Genomic DNA, 12,285 nt, shown 5'->3' on the forward strand with positions numbered 1-12,285 from the left:
AATAAAACACTGTCTTTTTTACTGTATGATTAATATGCTTTATGGCTTCTACAGTCACCAAAACCTGTGTGTGGAATTTAATCTGGTCATAATTGAGAGATCTCAGAAGTAAAGACCTTGGACCTGTGGGCATGTATGTACTGCACTATGCTGATAAATATAAATTATCTTTGGGTTTTTGACCTTCCTTAAACTTCAGGTGACACTCGCATGAGATGCACAAAGCTGTCTTGGATGAGATGTCTTAACTTCAGAAGGTATTAATGGCTACTGAACTCTGATACCTCGTTCTGTATTTGATGGGCAGTAAGTCAGTATAAATACCAGGAAAGTGTATCTCTGAAATGTCTAAGTCACTATTAGCAATGGGAAAAAAGCTCTTACATCACTTAAGAAATTCTGAATTTCTTCCCTTTTAGCTATGTGATCTGGGCAATTTACTAATCTGTAACAACGCCAAAACTTGAATCAAAGTCTGAATCCTAGTTCAATGATTTAAATACAATACCATCCTACTACTTCTCAATTATTTATGTCTACTGTTTCTTAAGAGAACTTTGTGATATCAGCAGGAGTTAAGTTTTAATTAAATATGCCCATATTTCTATACACCAGGTCACTTTCCTGCTGGCATTAATGCACACTTACTGACTGTAGCAGCCACCAATATCCAGGGTTTAAATCTGCAAATGAAACATTTCTGTATTACTAGAGAGTAGGAGGTTCGTAAGTAAAACAAAGTAATGAATTAAGCAGTACAAAAACCGACAACTGTTTCCTGCATTAATGTGCAATGTAGGAGACTCCCAAAGCATATCAAACGAAGCCCTTCAGGGAAATTCTACCAAGCCTCAACTCCTACAGTATCAGAAGATTATTTTGTGTAAGCCATCTGAAAGGTATTGTAGCATAATTAGTTGTTCAGAGTTCAAGGAAGCTGCTCGCCAGTTCTTCATGGATTTCATTCGTAATTTGCCTCAGGAGTGTGGAAGCTGCTTCAAAACCTGTTTAGAGAGAATTCTGCAGAGATAAGACTGTAAATATCATTGTAAGGTTAAGCAGCATTTGCATGGTTTGGCTAAGATGCAAGCAAAATAGAATTCTCTTCTATTGTGATCATTTGAAGACCACTAACTTTCCATAGTCCCTAAGTCTGGAATTATCATGATCTAAATGGACATTCAGTTTGCCACTGCTGTGTAGTTTAGCTATTAATAGGTTTATCTAATTACTTTTTTCATAAGATGCATTGAGCAAAGTTACTTATTAAAATTCGACATCCTTCCTTTTTAAATGCATGACTTATTAAAAGTTTAATCATTCAGTGGAAAATGAAGCATTGGGAATTTTGTATATACACATACACACACACGGAGCTAAAGCCTTCTGAAGTCAGTGGAAAATTTTCTATTGATCTCAGTGCTTTTTGGATCAGACCTGTAAGATACACGTAGAGGAAACTTCAACCCCTCTTAACTGTTTCCATGAGCAAGATGATATTTAATGGTTATGAGTTACGCCACTACTTGCCGCCTTTTCTGTTCAGCATGAAATTTGCTGCGCAATAGCTTTGGCCAAAGAATATGGGGCAAAACTCCAGTTATTCAAAAAAAAAAAAAAAAAAAAAAGGCTGTAATCAGTATTTTTAAAGATGCAAAATGAATTTCGGAACACAGATAATGTAAATAAATATATTTGTATTCATTAAAATCTTTTGTTAAACTCTGTTCCAAAGAGAAACTGTGGAGTAAGGAAGTTATTGGAGTTGGCCTTGACTTTGATACCATTTCTGTTTTAAATTCTAATTTTGCTAAAGTTCCTTCTTACAATTTCCTGAGAAAGTTTAAATGATTGGCTAGTCCCCATGTCTGTTCAGTTTCCTTTCACCACTTTTCTGATTAGATAGTTCATCAGGGTAAAGAAACACTGTGTGGGATACAACTGTGTCATGGTCTTAGCTGGTAAGGACAAATCAATTAATCTACTTGCCTGGATGATAAAAGGCTGAAACATTATTGCATAGGTTTTTGATATGTGAAATCCCGCTTCCACTAGGAACAGATGGACCTCTGCCTTGATTGAATCAGGATGTTACTGCTGGTGTCTAAACACCAGTCATAGTCTGCAACAGGCTCTAGTCACACCTCAAAACAAATTTCCATCAGCTGCTTTTGACACTACATGGGATAACATATTAAGAAATTGTTTTCACCTGCTGTTCTTTTCTCAAGCTATTGAATTTTCTTTGAAATTCTGGAAATATTTCCAGCTGTGTGTTTCCAGTTCTTCTTAACTTAAAAAGACTTTGCTAACTTACTGCAGTTTTAACCCCTGTTTTGGTCATTTAGTCCAAAGCACAGTTTCATGCTGGTAGCAGCTGCAGTACTGGTGAATAAGAAGTACAGATTAAAAAATTGAGCAGATTTAGCTGATTGAATTGAACAAAAATAACATTACTGTAATGGCCTGTGTCCTTAATGGAAATGATTACCTTTGGGCAACTGGAAAAAATAAGAAAAAAGTTTCTCTGCAAAGCAAAGACATCTACCAATGCTGCTAATATTTTTATAAATCAGAGTAAACCAGACAAAGTTGCTCTCCTGCTAATTAGGAAAGAAACGAAACACAGCACTAGGTGATTTCAGATTTGTAACACTGCTTCCCAGATGCCAGCAATTTGGGGAAATGAGGAGTAACCTAAGCTAGGAGAAGGCATGGGAAAAACAGACTTTGGAAAGACTGCTGTGAATCATTCTTTGTTTTTCATTGACATTAATAAGAGAAGAGAACAAGGTTTTGATTTCAGAATCACACTTCCTAACGTCACTTCTATTACAATACCTCTCTTCTGTCAAGTAGAGAAAAGACATATTAACGACTAGAGTCTTAGAGTATCCAGGTTGCAGAGTCGCACTGGTCAGATTTACAGAAAGACTCATCAGTAGAGAATGGAGAAAAAGATGAAAAGATTCAAAATGTAAAAGTATTATCATCTGAGGGACTAAGGTTGGTTAGTGGCTACACGTCTAAAGAGCTCTGAGTTAAACGCTGCTCTTCCAGGAAATGTCATTAGCTGTAGATTACAAAAAACATTGTCCCACCAGGCAGAGTTATTACTGAAACTCTGCTATTTACTCTTTTGCAGTAATGCAAATCCACTCTGGATCTTTCCTTTTGGACCAGGGTCCTCTTCCAGTACTTATCAATTACTTATTTTTCCTTTATGATTTCTGCTTTGTGAGGTTCTTGGTTAATTGAAAAGCAAAGGAAACATGAGTTTTTGAGGAAATAGTGAAAGCCAGTGAAATGACTTCAAATTCTCATTTTTCTTTAGATATGATTAGGTGCTCAATTCCCTTTCTTTTCTTCCCCCCACCCATGGACAACTTTGAAAATCTTGGCCGTTGTGTTTATTTCTGAGGCATGAGATTTTATCCCGATTCTATCACATTTATACCATGCTATTTTTAATCTGTTTTTTTCATATGTAGTGACATTTTTAACTGAAGTGCTGTAGTTATGCAATAACGTATGTAAAATCTCCTTGGTGATAAGTTGCAAAGGGAAAAAATAAAGCTGTCAGGGAAGTGATCTTGAGAAATACAACCCTTTATCCTGACTGACTTTTACTTCATCTTGTGTCCCAGTGCAAATCCTTTGTTACATGGCCTCTTCAGTTGGGTCACCAACAGATTTATGGTTTAGAGTAAAAAGACTTTTCTCTGATTTCATTTAAAAATCCAAAATGCAATCTCTTGTTTTATTCTGTGATGTTGAACAATACAAATATTACAGTTAGCGTGGTGGCCTTGTATCAGCCAAAAGGACTGTCAGATCTGGTAGTATGTAGGGATTTTTAGATAAATTTTACCTCTGGGAAGTCTCCAGATTTTCATTACATTTCTGGAGTAATTGTCCTCCCCTTTTGCTCGTTTCTAGGGGGAAAGATAACACCTCTTTTTCATTAATGAGCCTTCTTTTATCTAAATTATTTAAATACAAGGCAATGTCACTGCGCATTCTTCCTCAGTATAGGCAGCCCTATACTGAGATACTAAGGACACTTCTAAATGAGATTTAATAATATAGTAGGACATTTAGCATATATTAATTAAATATCAGCAGATGGTAAGGAGAGCCCTCGCTGAGAGTGAATAAGTACAGAGAGAAATATAACTGCCATGTAATTAAGCCAAACCTGCTGAAACAAAGAAGGTGCAATTACTTTTTTATTAACACATTACACTTACATGCAATGTTGAGGAATTTAATTACTACCTAACTTCAATTATGTCAGCTCTGGAAGTGGTACAAGTAACAAAGTTCTGAATCTGAAGATATGCAACATGTAACGGTGTCTGGATCCATAGCTACTTACCATCTAAATTGTGTGAGTAGCTATACTTTTAACAGTCCAATGACTGTCAACATAGAAAAAGATTTGCTTTTCCATCCTTCTTTCTTTCCTTCCCCTAAACCAGACCCCCTGATAACCTCCACTTGAAAACCGCTTAGTCTAGCACTGTGTGGTCACAATACCATCTGAGCTTAGAATTCTGTGGAATATTGGGCTCTGGGGATGAGCCAGCCTCTCTTTCCATCTCTCCTTGTGTCACGTTCAGTATTTACTTGTATACCATAGAGCTTGATAGTGGGCTAGTTTCTTAACTGTTCTTGTTCCTAAATTCCTCTTCCTGTAGCCTGTAGCTAGTGGTAAGTCTGGGCAGAGAGATGAGATTCCTGTCAGTCACTGCTGTTAAAAAGTCGTAGAATGAGTAGAGCTCTGGTGTGGATGTAGGCTGTGAGGTAGAATGTAAATTGTTCATAAGACTCAGGTGGACTGAGGGTAAATCTCATGAGTCACTCTCAATATTAGTGTAAACTTTCTAAATCTAAACCATTTGGGTACCATCACCTTAGAAGGAAATTTATGGTATCATGGTGACAGCAACAAATTCCGTAGCTTTGCCAGCCCACATACAGAAAGAGCACTTCCCTATTTCTTCCAAGCAAAGATGCCCTCAAATTACTGTCTCTTAGGTGTCCTCAAAGCTCTTATTTGGGTAACTACCCTTCCATTTTCCACATTATAATGAAGACATAAATAAGACAGATTTATATAGAATATGTATTTATGATAAAAATCACACTCTTAAAAAAATTCCTTGAAGTCCTTAGTGATCCCAAAGAATTTGGGTTTTATACCCCATTTTAAAGACAGCACTGCATGTATGCCTGGAGACAGATATGGATGAGTGCCTGCACACCAGAAAGCTACTTGTCAAGTGTATGTGGGTGTTGGAATAGATGTTTGTGTGTCTATATCTCATTGGGTCATTACTTTAGAAAACTAATAATTACACTGAAACTAGCTGAGATGTATCCCCTGAGACATGAGTAGCAATATAAAAATAAAGTAACACTTTAATCCTGAGGATTTTTCAGCAAAAATGCCTGTGTTTACACATTTTTCCTGGGAAAAACGGTATTTAGTTCCAGAAGCAGCTCCATTAGCTCACATTAGGAGAGACCTTGTTATATTCAAGCTGACATAAAATGCCAAGATATGGACAAGAATGACATTTAAATGCATGGAATTGACATACCTACCTCTAGGTTTTTTTTTTTCTTCTAAATAATAATGTAGAGCCACATTTGCCATGCTGTTCTACTACCTTAAAGTACCTTATGTGACACTTTGCTGCAATGAGTGAACCTTTAACAAGGTCATTAGTTTTGGAGGTTTTTCTCCTGGGATTGTGGAAAGCAGTTTATTCTAACTAGCCAGGAAAGGAGAAGAAAATATAAATAAATAAAAACAACACTACACTAACTATGACAGATTTCATTTGTAAAAAATGAAAAATGAAAATCTCCAAAAGGAAAACCAACCTGTCAAGAATTTAGAGCAGACATTAGAACAAACAAACCTACCCACATCAAAATAATTTAAAAAGTAGTACTGCAGCCCCTTTCTGTTGTTCGTAAGGCAGGAGTCCCTGCACTCATGAAACCACTCGATGTACTACATTCAGTTCTGAACAGCTTGGTACTAAATGGCTGAAAAACATTCACAGAGGAATTACCACTAAACTTAAGAGGTAACAAAGGAGCAAGTTATAAGTTAGGCATTAATAAGGATGTAAATGGTTGAATTTGTTCTTGGATATACTCACAAGAGTGAATATGCACATGTATGTGATGAGAGAAAAGCTGTCACCAGCAGAGACTTGCTAAAACACGATCTGTGCACTGTGAGACTAAACAGTGCGAAAGACTTGCACTGTCTCTCATGCAGGATAAATACATGGGATTATTTGCAACTGGATTGGAACATCCATGCAGTCCCAGGTCAGAAGATTCTTTGCTCTTCATAATCACTTTGAGACAGTATTAATTTATTCTGTAAACTCATCGTCCCTGCTGACAGTATTGGACACGTGTTGAACAGTTTGGTAGCAATAACATTTCCCAGCATGTTTAGCCATTTCACCAATGCTGGCTGGGGGTAGGCAGGCAGCTTCTGCGTATTCACATTTGCTAGAATAGCATTTAACAGGAAACTGATGGATGATGCGTCGTTCGCTGGTGTGGATTATCAGGCTGCTAAAGGTCACAATAGATATCTGCTGGGGAGCTAATGCAATAAGGTAATAAAGATAAAGCAGTTCCATTTCACTGGAAATGGAGGTTATGCATGCTGAACCCCTTGCATTTGGAAGGCAACAGGATAATGAAAAAATTCCCTCTAGTATTTCTCTTTTCGTACTTCGCTTCACTACTTCTTACTTTTCTTTTAAAGATTGTCATAATGATGTTAGAGAAACAACCCTAAATTTCCTCCTTCACCTCCCAGTGATGGATGAACTCTTGAGTATCAAATCATTTCCATTCTGGTGTCTTTGTACCTAGTTGAGATACACCCAAACTTGACAATGTTAGTTTTACTTTCTGTAAAAAAGCAGCAGTATGGAATGAGAATAAAAGTTTATGCTGCTGTATTTGATCAGATATTGTTATTGTCACAGTTATCATGACTAGATTTGAGAGAAAATCTTGTGTGATTTCCTCATATCAGATGTGGTATGATTTCCTCAAAAATTCCTTTAAATATTTTTTTAAGTAGATCATATTGATATATATTTAAAAAACTCTAGATATTGTAGAACTTACTTTCCATACAATCTCAGCTACATGAATAAATTTATATATCTTTCTGCTAGGTCAGTAGTTAGCAAAGTGTTTATACATGTGCTTCATACTATGCCTTAATTTTAACAATGCTTGAACTTTGTGTTGAATAAGCCTATTTAAATGCTTTGAAGGGAACTGCATGGCTTTTCTATTTTTGAGAGTTGCATTAGAATCAGAAAAAATTTCCCTGACAGAAGTTTGATGTGCACGTATGTTTGTGTCCTCAAGGCCAACTCTCCTGACTGTCTAAGCTTACAGGTTTTTGGCACACTCTAAAATCACATGAACAACTCTAGCTGGAAAGCAAGAGGGAAATTTTAGGGCTATGAAATACTATTCCTAGCTGTGGGAAGGCTTGCTGAGGTGCGCTTTCCATCGTGCAGTGTGTATACATAACTGGGGCTCTCTGTTAACTTTCTCAGGGCCTTGAGATATGGATGCAGGCAAGTCAGTCTAGTTTGGTGTGGCCTCACTGGTAAGTCTCTGGAACAAATACGGACACGGCTCTAGAGTCCTGGGTATCGTCTTGGATACAGGACATAGGGGATACATAGAGGACAGAGGGGAGGTTTGCCGGTTGGTGTGATTCTTGTAGTTGCTAGAACTTGTAATAAGATGACTAAACTTCAGCCTTCCATACAGGGCATGTAGCAGGCCTTTTTAAAGGTTTTTATTTTAAAGGCTGAACTGAGTGTTAAGTGAGTTTTAAGCCTTGTGCTTGACCTCTACATACAGGTGAATTTTATTCTTATTTGATAGGTCGTTTTTCTAGGTAGTCTTCTGCGAGTGTTCAGTGAAACCTTTGTCCCTCTTACCTAAGATTCCTTCAACAGGTTTACAAACTTATCAGCTGAAGTATTAATATCATTGTAATCAACTCCTTTTCTTTGGCTCTTGTTCTTCTCTAAAAAGCCTTGGTGGAAACACTGCATCCCATTTCTGAAAAAAGATAGTGGTTTGGCTGTTGCTGCTCTTCTGTATTTGTATCACAAGTGTGAAATTGAATGCTTGCAAGTTCTGTTCCATAAGGATCAAAGTGCTTTTATCCAGATCAGTGCACAAGGTTACATGACAATCTACTGAGCTGAAGACCAGCAAGCTTATAACTAGGGACTGAAATGTTACAACTCCAGCTATCTGTATTTCAGAGTGTTCAGAATAATTGGATAATGAAATCTGATGGTAGTCTTAACATAAGGAGTTAAAAGTTATCATTGCATTACCTACTTCAGTAGGGAGCTTGTTATATAACAGAGAATGATGCTTGGCTCTTCTGGATTTTTTTCTTAAAACACTAAATTCTGAGAAGGTAAATCGTGAAAGTAGCCTCAGTTCTGTGAATTCAAAGGTCCCAAACCATCAATAGCTGGGTAGCATTATTGACTTAGACAGGGAGAGACCAGAGGTACATTTTCTGGATTTGAATTCAGCATGTGTTCATTGTAGAACTTTAGCTGCAATGCTCAAATCTTTTGTTTTTCTCGAGGTCACATAGGCCTCAGGCCACTAACATGTACACATATCCTTTGATCAGGAGACTAGAATAAAATAGTCCATATAGCATTCAAGAGGAATGATACCTGAATTTGCACATCCTCTTGCCCTAGCTCTGCCTTAAGGGACCTATACATTGTTTCTTTCCATCCACTTCAACAATTCCCTGACATACTTCACTGCTGTGAAGGCTCTCATTTCAGACTCAAATGGAAGAGCCAGACTATTACTGAGAAACCATGTGCTATAAAGGGAAATAGCAGAATGAAACAGAACAATGATTTGTCTGCTCCAGAGTCTAGTCTTTGACAGCAGACAATGCCAGATGCTTCAGAAAGAAGCTGTAATAATTTCACTGTCCCCAGCCAATATGAAGCATACAGGTGACTTCTCTTCCTGACTGTTGATGACAATGAAGAAACATGAGTATTTTAGTAGCTTTCAGTAGGGTTCAGAATTCTCTATTAACTTTGTGCTTTCTAAAATGTATTTCCTTAATTCTGTAATGCATTTTTTTTAAAATGATGATTTTAAGGTTCCACTGCATCACATTAAATAAGAAGTAAAGTTAGGAACAGGACCCTGTAATCTTTTTCTCCATAGCAGATTAAATACCTTGTTTACTTTGGTAGGGGAAAACACACCCTGTTTGATGAAGCAGGCTGTAACACCAAGTTTTTCAGCTCTACTCAATTAGAGATATTTGTCCTTCTTTTGTAAACTACTTTGCAAGAGAATAGACAAATTCCTATCAAGATATAATACACTGATATAAAAATAGTTTTAATGTGAGTATAGTACAATCCAGTAAAAGAACAGCATTGTGAATTCCATTTTAAAGTAGTGTGCATACTGCACCTACTGTCCTGTATAGTGGTTATGTGCATCTCTGTTAATGTAGGCAGAACTCAAACCTGACAGATACCAACAGCAACTTGTTCGGATAGGAAGATCAAGTAAACGCACTAGAGAGAGTGCTTGAGACATCTTTGTCAACTCATCATCAATGTTAAGTGCAGGCCAAAGCAAATATTTGTTTCAGCCTAATTGAGTGGATATCTTATTAATTGCACTAGTTAGTAAGTAATTATCAGAGAACACTGGGTGAAATATAAATATATTTATTTGGTGCATATAGTAGAGGAAACAAATTTTCTATTTAATACACTAATAGATTGCACCTTATCTCTTGTTTCACAGGGGATTTGTTTAACTAAGACTCTGGCTGATATGAGCAGTCTCTTAAATTGAAAAATTGCAATTTTTTCCCCCCACAACCTTGATACAAGTCTTATCAGCGTAAGGAAGTGACAAAAAACTCTCTCTTCTCCAAGACATTTTAAGGATTAGCTGAACAGCATCTTCATTTTGTATCTCAGAAATGAAAATAATAGATGAAAAGCTTTGTCCTTTATTGAAACCATGGCTGCTGACATAGGGGTTGATATTATGCGCAGGTTTGCCCCTACTTATCAGCATGGCTACATCACTTTACCATTGCTGCTCTAACTTGAACTAGTGCAGTGGTTCTCTAGGTATGAAAAAAAGGGAATGCAGAGGAAGAGCTAACAAGAAGATAAGAATATTTATTGTTATGATCCATGCCTCTGTATGTTGTTAATAATAAATTATTCTAGTTCAGATCTGGATCCAAGATCTGTTGTCTTTAGAAACTCATTAAATCTTGATGATGTTATTACAATTTGTGATACTGCTTAAGAGTTTCTTTACTCATCAGCCTGACTGCAAACTCAGAAATAAAAGGTAATTTTGACCTCAAAAGAGCTTACAGTAAGTATGAGCTGGTTGACAACAGGTGGATGCAAACAAACCAACTGGATGTGAAATGAGAAGAAAGTTTGATGAGGCTCTAAAAATGCAACTGATGAGCTGTTTTTAAAAGTTTTGGAGAAAAAGGATGGTTTTAAAGTGAAATAGGAAGTTCGTGTAGTAATTCTGAAAATTGCAGTCAAACACAACTGCAAGAAGCCCTTTTCTGTTGATAACACACCAGTGTTCTGTTGATAACACATCCGATGCACATAGACAGAATGCAAAGTCAAACAACCTGGGTTTCTTTTTTCAGCTTTACCACTAATGTCAAGTCTTGGTTAACATTGTGAGAACCCTTCACTGTGGCTCTGCTTGACCCTTTACTCTCTCATTTTCCCTTTCCAGCCCCACAGAGATACTGGAACCTGGCACTTTGAAGACCCATTGTCAACATCCTATTGTGCTGTAGATTCCCTGTTTTATCTGGTAGAAATCAATCAATCTCTGGGTGGGGAGTTTGAGTGATAGTAGCATTTCTATCCCTCAGTAGTATTGTGAAGATAAATACATTAAAGACTCTAGGCTTTCACATTATTATGGTAATGAGACCCTGTAAATACCTTGTATAGAGAGTGATAGGGTCATAAAATAGGCCCAATCATATCTACATTTATGAAACACCATTACAGATTAAAAAGTGATAGAGAAGAGCTAAGCTTAATTATTTCACAGAACACAAGTCAGCAGTTTACTCTGTCAGTTTTTTTGTACCCCTGTCGCTTATCGTTTCCTTTGAAATCCAGAGTTGTAACTGCCCACCCACATGCACGTGTTTAGGAACAATCCAGTCCCCTTCAATCAGATACAAGAATCCTATGAATAAATGCAACTTGTTACTTTAATCAGTTACTCTAATGAGCCTGCAGAGACCATAGGTTACCAGTATTTTTTATAGGAAGGAAATTGTGAAGGGAAAAGCCCATAATGATGTTTGTTCCATGCTTGTGCATTTTTATTGGGCTAGGGGCACAACCATGCCTATTTAACCACCTTCTTGTTTTTTATTGTCTTTGCTCTAGGCCTGTAGGTGCAGATACTGGTAGTTTTATTAACAGAGGAGACAAATGGGTGAGATTTATTGTTTAGCTGGATGAAGACTTTGTTGAATGATAAAATTCTGTACTATTTAATAACCAATATGCGATGGAAAACTACTGAGAAGTGCAAGACTCTCCAGGTCAGCAGCAAGCGGTTGAATTTACCAGCTCTTCAAATGCATGGTGGTAAAAACTTTTTTTTACATTACATTTAGGTTTAAACTTAATTCCAGCTAAAATGTATAAAAATGCTTTTTGCTGGAAAAGAGGAAAATAAGATAAACCAGAGACTCATTAAAATAGACATTTACAATTCTACATGCAAAAAGGCTACTAGATTTTTATTGTTCTTCTGCTGTTAAACTAAAGATAAAGCAAATAAAAATCTTAGTTCAGGGAATTTTGGCATGTTCTTAAGTTACAATGAAACAGGGAAACTTAAGTATGTTATAATGAACAGGGATCTAATGATCAATTTGAAAGAACACTCGTTGATTCAGGCACGTTTAGAAAAAGACTTTTAGCGCTACTGTTAGATTAATCCAGAAAAGGTCTGCATTTATTGAACACTGTTATGTACTTGTCTGTCAATAGCATATCATTTTAATGGGGTTTTGTTCCTTCAAATTAATAATAGCTTTATAGAATATTTTATTGTTTTACAGCTAGTAAACATCCAAACTCATGCACAATCCAGAAGGGCTATTTTCATTTGATTTCCAGCAAA

Source organism: Dromaius novaehollandiae, chromosome 26 (assembly GCF_036370855.1).
Source record: "Dromaius novaehollandiae isolate bDroNov1 chromosome 26, bDroNov1.hap1, whole genome shotgun sequence".
In the NCBI taxonomy this organism is placed as follows: Eukaryota; Metazoa; Chordata; class Aves; order Casuariiformes; family Dromaiidae; genus Dromaius; species Dromaius novaehollandiae.